Source organism: Palaemon carinicauda, chromosome 16 (assembly GCF_036898095.1).
Source record: "Palaemon carinicauda isolate YSFRI2023 chromosome 16, ASM3689809v2, whole genome shotgun sequence".
Classification (NCBI taxonomy): domain Eukaryota; kingdom Metazoa; phylum Arthropoda; class Malacostraca; order Decapoda; family Palaemonidae; genus Palaemon; species Palaemon carinicauda.
Genome location: NC_090740.1, coordinates 2104171 through 2114170, shown reverse-complemented (window position 1 = coordinate 2114170; position 10000 = coordinate 2104171). Strand labels below are relative to the sequence as shown.

The 10000-nt window shown below is 34.7% G+C and overlaps 1 pseudogene; it reads left to right on the top strand.

Moving 5' to 3' along the window:
• LOC137655615 (uncharacterized) overlaps positions 1-10000 on the top strand; it is a 150524-nt pseudogene that overhangs the window by 83901 nt on the left and 56623 nt on the right.

Sequence of the window (10000 nt, the reverse complement as noted above, 5' to 3'; positions counted from 1 at the left end):
CAGCGAGGTCTTTACCGCTCTTGACAATATTATGCGTCGCTGTCAGGTGAGTCAGTAGATGGTGTATAGTGGCAATGCTGAGTATTTGCAATAATCTCTGCAACTTTGGCAAGATTTTCCTAAGGCCGCGTCATGCAAAACTTTTAGCCTTTTAGCACTTTTAGCCTTTCGCTGCATATGTGCATGATTGATTGATTGATTAGAAGTTATCTGGTATTTTAACAAGAAAACGTGCATGAATTAGCCAGTCTTCTTTCCAACTCTTATTGGTACATTAAATGGTGAGTTGCCTGACGCGCTTCACCAATACATTCCTTGAAATATAGGTGGACATTTTAAATCATGCATGGTTGTGCTTGTGTGATTTGATTTTAATAAGAATATGAAACAGGTGTTATGCCACTTTTAAAAGAGATATTAGGTACATACATGAAGGTTTTGATGGAAAATGCTGTAAGTTGATGTTAGTGTATAGATGGTGGCTGGATCTTGCTTTGCCAGTAATACATGCTTGGAGTATGGAACCTAGAAATATTAGGAAGGAGTTTTGTGAATAGCTTTTTGATAGCTTTCTTTTAGTGATTATTGTTTTATTTGTAGAAGGCCGCTTATTTATGTTGCATCAAATTTCATATATGGTGTGTCTTACAATTATTCATTCAATTGATAATTTGTGATTCTAAGTGTGGTGTGGTACAGTGAAATTAAAATTTGAAAGATGTTTTACTTTAATGGCAATGATAGAGGATCAAAACAATTTTGTTTGCTTCCTTCATTGCAGACATTTATAGAGCCATTGAAGTTAATACTTTGGTAAAATCTTCTATAAAAAAAATTCTTCTAAGGATGATAAAACTGGATTTGAACAGTTGCAAGAAAGGATTAATTTACTTTGAGGGAAAAAGGTGCTTCCCCATTGAAACCGGGGCCCTAATTGGGGAAATGCTTCCTTGTAGCTGATTGGTCGGAAGTATTTTTGTCCGAATACTTCGACCAATCGGCTATCAGGAAACTTTTCCGAGCTAAAAGGGCACCCCTCTGAGTCTGTGCCTATCTGCCTCACTAAAAAAAATTGACTATACGATTTCGACAACTTCGATGAATACGATGATTAAAATTGGTGTTACAAACTCCTTGACAATGTTCTTTTATGTTATAGAGGATTGAGAAGAGAACATTACCATGGAGTTTGTAATACCAATTTTAATCATCTTGATTTTATCGAGCTAAGGTTGTTGGAAACATTTTACATAGAAAAACTTAAAGCGAATTCTAATATAGATAATTCTGCTTTCAGCAGAAATTTTTTTTGATAACTGTTTATATTTCTAAATCAGCTTATTATTGCTCATGTCTTTTACCATTTTTTTTTTTTTTTGCACAAATGTATGTTTTCAACTTTACAGAACCTTATTATTATTATTATTATTATTATTATTATTATTATTATTATTATTATTATTATTACAAGCTGAGCTACAACAATAATTAGAAAAGCAAGATGCTTTAAGGTCAAGGGGTCAAACAGGAAAAAATAGCCCAGTGAAGAAACGAAATAAGGAAACAAATAAACTATATAAAAAGTGATGAACAATTAAAATAAAATATTTTAAAACAATAGCAACATAAAAACAGATCTTTCATAAATAAACTATAGAAAGAGGCTTATTTTAGCCTGTTCAACATAAAAACATTTGCTTCAAGTTTGAACTTTTGAAGTTCTACAGATTCAACTACCCGATTAGGAAGATCATTCCACAACTTGGTCACAGCTGGAATATTATTATTATTATTATTATTATTATTATTATTATTATTATTATTATTATTATTACTACTACTATAAGCCAAGCTGCAACCCTAGTTGGAAAAGCAAGATCCTATAAACCCAAGGGCTCCAACATGTAAAAATAGCCCAGTGAGGAAAGGAAATAAGGAAATAAATGAATGTTGAGAACAAATTAACAATAAATCATTCTACAAACAGTAACAACGTCAAAACAGATATGTCGTATATAAACTATAAAAAGACTTATGTCGGCCTGTTCAAAATAAAAACATTTACTGGAACTTTGAACTTTTGAAGTTCTACTGATTCAAATGCTGTAGATTAAAGATGGGAGCTGCATAATTTTTCACTCCAGTATTTGTCATACGATTCCAGAAAACAGTTGAATAGCTATCCTTGAGTTCAATATACCCGCTGCTATTTTTTTTTTTTTTTTTTTTATGATAATAGCCCCATTAATTATACAAATGATAAAGGTAATGTAATGTAATTTCATTCGCCCTGAAGAGATATGGAAATGAGATTAATGTTATAAAAGTCATTTTAAAGTCGTCGTTTCCCGAAGGCAAGGGAATTAGTATTAGTATTACTTGCTAAGCTACAACCCTAGTTGGAAAAGCAGGATGCTATAAGCCCAGGGGCTTCAACATGGAAAATAGCACAGTGGGGAAAGGAAACAAGGAAAAATAGAATATTTTAAGAGTAACGACATTAAGATATATATATATCTATGTTATTATTATTATTATTATTATCATTATTATTATTACTACTACTACTACTACTATTACTTGCTAAGCTGCAACCCTATTTTGAAAAGCAGGATGCTACAAGCCCAGTGGCTCCAACAGGGAAAATAGCCCAGTAAGGAAAGGAAACAAGGTAAAATAAAATATTTAAAGAAAAGTAACAACATTAAAATGAATATATAAACTATAAACACTTTAACAAAACCAAAAGGAAGAAAAATAAGATAGAATAGCGTACCCGAGTGTATCCTCAAGCAAGAGAACTCTAACCCAAGACAGTGGAAGACCGTGGTACAGAGGTTATGGCAGTATCCAAGACTAGAGAACGATGGTGTTTAATATTGGAGTGTCCTTCTAGGAGAGCTGCTTAACTTAGCCCGTGTGCTTCATAATAAAGACATCTTTAATTCATGTAAATTTCGTTGCCAAAGTCAAAGGCTGAAAGTCTAAAATATTAAAATATTCCTATGCCAAAACGTTTAAGATTTACATAATAAAAAAGTCAAGTTTTTTAATGTCACTTTAAGTACAAAAGTCCTCCACTAAAATACTTAGATTTTTTGAGGTTTTAAATGTAGGTAGATCTCTGTCTTTCGAATCCAAAGCGCTATAATGTTTCATTGATAATGAATGTCCAAAAACGCTTATGTCAACAATTTATTTTCTCGGTCAAAATAGTCGTATCTCACTCTGTTTTCGGAGAAACATTTTTATTCCCACTCTGTTTTTAAAAAAAGTTGGTCTCTTTTAAAAAAAAAAGTCGGTCTCACTATAAAAGACAGTCTTTTTATCGCTGGTTAAAAGACAATATTATTATCTCTGTCTTTAAAAAGAAAGAAATAAAAACAGCCCTATTCTCGTTTTGTCTTAAAACAGCGCTATCTTCCGTTTGTCTTAAAAAAAGCAGCCATATTTTCATTTTGTCTTTAAAAATTAGCCACATTTTCATTTTGTCTTAAAAAAGTATATTTTCATTTTGTCTTTAAAAAGTAGCCACATTTTCATTTTGTCTTAAAAAAAATATATTTTCATTTTGTCCTAAAACACATATTTTCATTTTGTCTTTAAAAAGTAGCCACATTTTCATTTTGTCTTAAAAAGATATATTTTCATTTTATCCTAAAACACACATTTTCAATTTGTCTTTAAAAAGTAGTCACATTTTCATTTTGTCTTAAAAAGATATATTTTCATTTTGTCCTAAAACACACATTTCCATTTTGTCTTTAAAAAAAAACATTTTCTTACTTAAAAAAACAGCCATATTCTCATTTTGTCTTTAAAAAAAAACATTTTGTCACTTAAAAAGAAATCCAGTGCTATTCTCTGTTTTCAAATAGAAACGCCATTCATTCCGACCTCCTTCTGATGACAAAACATCCTTAATAACCAACAGCTATTGGATATTCAAATGTCTCTTTCATCATCCTATTTATTGACGCAGAAATATTGCATTATATTCCACTTTATGACAAGCTCAATACATCATCATAGCTCAACTGCTGTTTCTCAGCAAAGATTTAAGAAAGTGATATGGTTGTGTCTTATCAAATTAAAGGAAAAAACTATAGGGCTCGTCAGTAGAGCGCAGATCTCCGCCGCGGCAGCTTATTTCTCCACCTTTTGCTCAACCTTGACCTTTGACCTTAACATGTATTAATTGGCGTGGATTTTCATGCACTCAAATATGAACCAAGTTTGAAGTCTCTGTGACAACGATGTCCAAACTTATGGCTGATTACGTGAATTGGACATTTTGCTTGACCGTGACCTTGACCTTTGACCTTGACATGTATTAATTGGCGTGGATTTTCATACACTCAAATATGAACCAAGTTTGAAGTCTCTGTGACAACGATGTCCAAACTTTAGGGCTGATTACGTGAATTGGACATTTTGATTGACAGTGACCTTGACCTTTGACCTTAACATGTATTAATTGGCGTGGATTTTCATACACTCAAATATGAACCAAGTTTGAAGTCTCTGTGACAACGATGTCCAAACTTATGGCTGATTACGTGAATTGGACATTTTGCTTGACCGTGACCTTGACCTTTGACCTTAACATGTATTAATTGGCGTGGATTTTCATACACTCAAATATGAACCAAGTTTGAAGTCTCTGTGACAACGATGTCCAATCTTTAGGGCTGATTACGTGAATTGGACATTTTGCTTGACCGTGACCTTGACTTTTGACCTTGACCTTCCAAATTTTAATCATTTCGAGCTTATTACATAACAGTTAATCTTTGCAAGTTTTATTACTCTACGATCAAAATTGTGGCCAGGAAGCTGTTCACAAACAAACACACGTACACACACAAGCGATTAAAATTGTGGCCAGGAAGCTGTTCACAAACAAACATATACGCAAATAACAAACTCACAAACAAGGGCGAAAACATAACCTCCTTCCAACTCTTGTAAATTGCTGTATAAATCCAGAACTTATTATATCTCAATAAGTCAAAACCTTTTTATAACTTGCTTGCATCTGAAAATCTTTGTTTTATCTCAAGATTCTTTTATATTTAACTGCGTAATTATTATTATTATTATTATTATTATTATTATTATTATTATTATTACCCTAAAGTCCATTTCTTTTAGCGAGGCATATTTGCACCGACTCGCAGCGGTGCCCTTTTAGCTCGGAAAAGTTTTCTGATCGCTGATTGGATGGACAAGATAATTCTAACTGATCAGCAAGAGCTATAAGCCCAGGGGCTCCAACAGGGAAAAATAGCCCAGTGAGGAAAGGAAATAAGAAAAGCTACAAGAGAAGTTTTTGAACAATAATAACATTAAAATAAATCTTGCATATATAAACTATAAAAACTTGAAAATAACAAGAGGATAAAAACTTCAAAATAACAAGAGAAAGAGAAAGAAGATAAAATAGTGTGCCCTAGTGTACCCTCAAGCAAGAGATCTCTAACCCTAGACAGTGGAAGACCATGGTACAGAGGCCATGGCACTACCCAAGACTAGAGAACAATGGTTTGATTTTGGTGTGGCCTCCTGGAAGAGCGTAAGTCTAAAATATGTTATCTAAGCTCAAATTTCACTTATATATTTAGCTAGGTCAATTTTTTTTATCATCATCATCATATTCATCAGCTGTCGCTAGTCTACTGCAGGACAAAGGCCTCAGAGGCCTCAGACATGTCCTTCCCCTCCCGACTATTTATGGTGCATCTATGCCAGGCGATACCCGCAAATTTTCCTAGCTTGTCAATCCATCGTCTTCTCTTCCCATCCCCTGCTTTGTTTGCAATCTTTTCAGATTGAGCGTTGCTAGTCTACTGCAGGACAGAGGCCTCAGACATGTACTCCCACTCCCGTCTGTTTATGGTCTATCTATGCCAGGCGATGCCCACGAATTTTCCTAGCTCGTCAATCCATCGTCTTCTCTTCCTATCACTTGCTTCGTTTGCAATCTTTCTAGATTGAGCGTTGCTAGTCTACTGCAGAACAAAGGCCTCAGACATGTCCTCCCACTCCCGTCTGTTTATGGTCTCTCTATGCTAGGTGATACCCGCAAATTTTCCTAGCTCGTCAATCCATCATCTTCTTTTCCTATCCCTTGCGTCGTTTGCAATCTTTCCAGATTGAGCGTTGCTAGTCTACTGCAGGACAAAAGCCTCAGACATGTCCTTCCTCTCCCGACTATTTATGGTCTATCTATGCCAGGCGATACCCGCAAATTTTCCTAGCTCGTCAATCCATCGTCTTCTCTTCCTATCACCTGCTTCTTTTGCAATCTTTCCAGATTTAGCTAAATTTTCATAAAAATCTATTCAAATGTAAAATATTTCCGAGATGAAATAAACTATTGAATGTTTCCTGTAGTTCTCGTGGAATATAGTTTATGAATAAAAGCGAAGAGGGTAATAAATAAGGAACCGTACAATTGCCTCTCAATAGCAGACGCCACTAACATTGCCAGACGTATGATTTATTAGCAAGCGCCGCTAATGCTGCCAGATGTATGATTTATGGATTCATGCTCTTGGTATGGGGGTTTTGGGCCTCCTCTCAGGGTGCCAGATGTATGAAGAATTTTGATACGCCCTCGCGTTATGTGCAAGAGTTTTTAGTCATAAAAACGCAATTTTTTAAATGATCTATGAGATATTACCTATTACATGTGTCTATACATATTGTTTGCTTGTTCTATATAATGAAAAAAATAAGCTTGTTATATAATCCTTGTTGGAAAAATGTCGTACATCGACACTGTTGGAAAGTTTAATTTGTTCATTGTTTATTCATTACTTATTCATCCAGCCTCATTTTCTTTTCTCTAGTAGTTTATTTTTTTTTATCGTTATAATGTTCTCACAGAACAGCAAAACGTCAAGAACTAGGGTAGTAAGGAAGAGAGCTAGAGTTCGTAGATGTTCAACAATGTAGTAATTTAGGACAGCGTAGAGAAATTACAGAAGCTGGTGAAAGATTTTGATGGTAAATGTGAACTAGATGATTATTACTTGCTATGCTACTACCCTAGTTGGAAAAGCAGGATGCTATAAGCCCAGAGGCTCCAACAGGGAAAATAGCCCAGTGAGGAAAGGAAACGACGAAATAAGAGAAGTAAATTACAGAAGCTGGTGAAAGATTTTGATGGTAAATGTGAACTAGATTATTATTACTTGCTAAGCTACTACCCTAGTTGGGAAAGCAGGATGCTATAAGCCCAGGGGCTCCAACAGGGAAAATAGCCCAGTGAGGAAAGGAAACGAGGAAATAAGAAAAGTAAATAACAATTAAAATGAAATATTTTAAGAACAGTAACAATATCAAAATAAACATTTCATATATAAACTATATACATACATATACCAAGGCACTTCCCCCAATTTTGGGGGGTAGCTGACATCAACAAATGAAACAAAACAAAAATGGGACCTCTACTCTCTCCGTTCCTCCCAGCCTGACAAGAGACTCAACCGAGTTCGGCTGGTACTGCTAGGGTGCCACAGCCCACCCTCCCACATTATCCACCACAGATGAAGCTTCATAATGCTGAATCCCCTACTGCTGCTACCTCCGCGGTCATCTAAGGCACCGGAGGAAGCAGCATGGCCTACCGGAACTGTGTCAAAATCACTCGCCATTCTATAAAGACTAAAAACAAGAAGAAGAGAAACAAGACAGAATAGGGTACCCTCAAGCTAGAGTAATGTGGAGTAATGTAGTGAGGGTAGATGGATATTGGAAAGATATGGTAATGAATGTTAGAATGTATAGAATGTATATTGGAAAAATGGAATTAGTTGATTCATATGAATATGTGGAACTAAATACAACAGATGAGGGAAAGGTGAGATAAGAGAGAGTAACAGAATAAGTTAAAATAGAAAGGCAACAAAGAATGTGTCTAAAGGACTGGTAGGATATTCCTTGAGGAAGACGAGGTGGTAAGCCAACACTCCGTATTTTGTAGTCACAAACATAACCTCCTTCCAACATCGTTGGCGGAGGTAATAACCACACAAGCTCACATTGACTCGGAACAAAAATATTATTTTAAAAAAATCCATATTTATGTAATTTTAAAAGCCCCAAGTTTAAAAAAATTTTTGCCTCGAATTTCGAAAAAAATTTCGGCCCGAAAATCGGCCGAAATTTTCGAAAAAAAATTTTGCCTCGAATTTCGAAAAAATTTTCGCCCCGAAAGTCGGCCGAAATATTCGAAAAAATTTTTGGCTCGAATTTCGAAAAAATTTTCGGCTCGAAGATCGGCCGAAATTTTCGAAAACCTTAAGGTGGTAGCCTATTGGAAACGTCCCTGTCTGGTTTTCTGTTGGATGGGAGTTCGAGCTCCGCTCAAGCTCTATAGTTTCTAGCAGTGTCTGCAACGTTACCATCCTTGTGAACTATAGCCAATATTTTTTTAGCGAGGCAGATTTACACCGACTCGTAGCGGTGCCCTTTTATACTCGGAAAAGTTTCCTGATCGCTGATTGGGTGGACAAGATAATTCTAACCAATCAGGTAGTAGAAAACTTTGCCCTTTTAGCTCGGAAAAGTTTTTTGATCGCTGATTGGTTGGACAAGATCATTCTAACCAATCAGCGCTCAGGATACTTTTCCGAGCTAAAAGGGCACCGCTGCGAGTCGGTGCAAATGCGCCTCATTATACGAAATTGACTATAGGGATGTGGGTTTTGGGGGAATCTATAGGCCTACATGCTAAGTCATCAGCAGTCATTGCCTTGCCCACCCTGGTCCTAGCTTTATGGGGAGGAGGCTTGGGGGCTGGTCATTTTATTATTATTATTATTATTATTATTATTATTACTGTCCAAGCTACAACCCTAGTTGGAAAAGCAAGATGCTATAAGCCCAGGGGCTCCAATAGGGAAAAATAGCTCAGTGGTGAAAGGAAATAAGGAAATAAATAAATGAAGTGAATAAATTAACAATAAATCATTCTAAAAAAGTAACAACGTCAAAACAGATATGTCATATATAAACTATTAACGTCAAAAACAGATATGCCATATATAAACTATAAAAAGACGCATGTCCGCCTGGTCAACAAAAAAGCATTTGCTCCAACTTTGAACTTTTGAAGTTCTACTGATTCAACTACCCGATTAGGAATATTGCTTGAAGTTTTAAGTCGGAATTTTTATATAATAAAGTCTATAAACCGGAAATTACATGAATGAAATTTAAAACCAATCAATTATTAGACTTTACAAGAAATTTTTCTTACATGTTAAGAGCTAAGGATTTTTTATTTTCCTCAACCAAATCTTAAAACAAAAATGAATGTAAATAAATCCAAAGAGAAATTACAAATTAATTTTTCAGTCATTCATTAGATATTACAAGTTAATTTATTCACATGTTGAGAGCCAAAGATTTCATATTTTCCTCAACCAAATCTTAAGACAAAATTGTATATAAATTAAAAAGAAATTACAGATATATTTTAAAGTATGCATGTCACCAAGAAGACCTCTCTTCTAGACTTTAAACTGCATCACAGCTGTTTCCCTCTTCAATTTAGAAAAAAAAAAAAAAAAAAACGAAAAAACTAGTTATTCTCAGATATAAAAAAAAAAAACTACAGATATATTTTAAAGTATGCTGGTCACCAAGAAGACCTCTCTTCTAGACTTTAAACTGCATCACAGCTGTTTCCCTCTTCAATTTAGAAGAAAAAAAAAAGAGCGGAAAAAAACTAGTTATTCTCAGCACGGAGAAGTTTGGCTTTTTATTCGTACTCTTATTTTGTTTTACTTGGCATCAGTCTTCAAACACTGCTTGCTACTTTGGTCCCCCGTTGCCAAGTTGAACCCAGATGTCATGAATCCTCGTGCCCTGTGGCAATCAAGTTGTGAGGTTTAACGTATATTATTATTATTATTATTATTATTATTATTATTATTATTATTATTATTATTATTATTATTATTATTAGCTAATCTACAACCCTAGT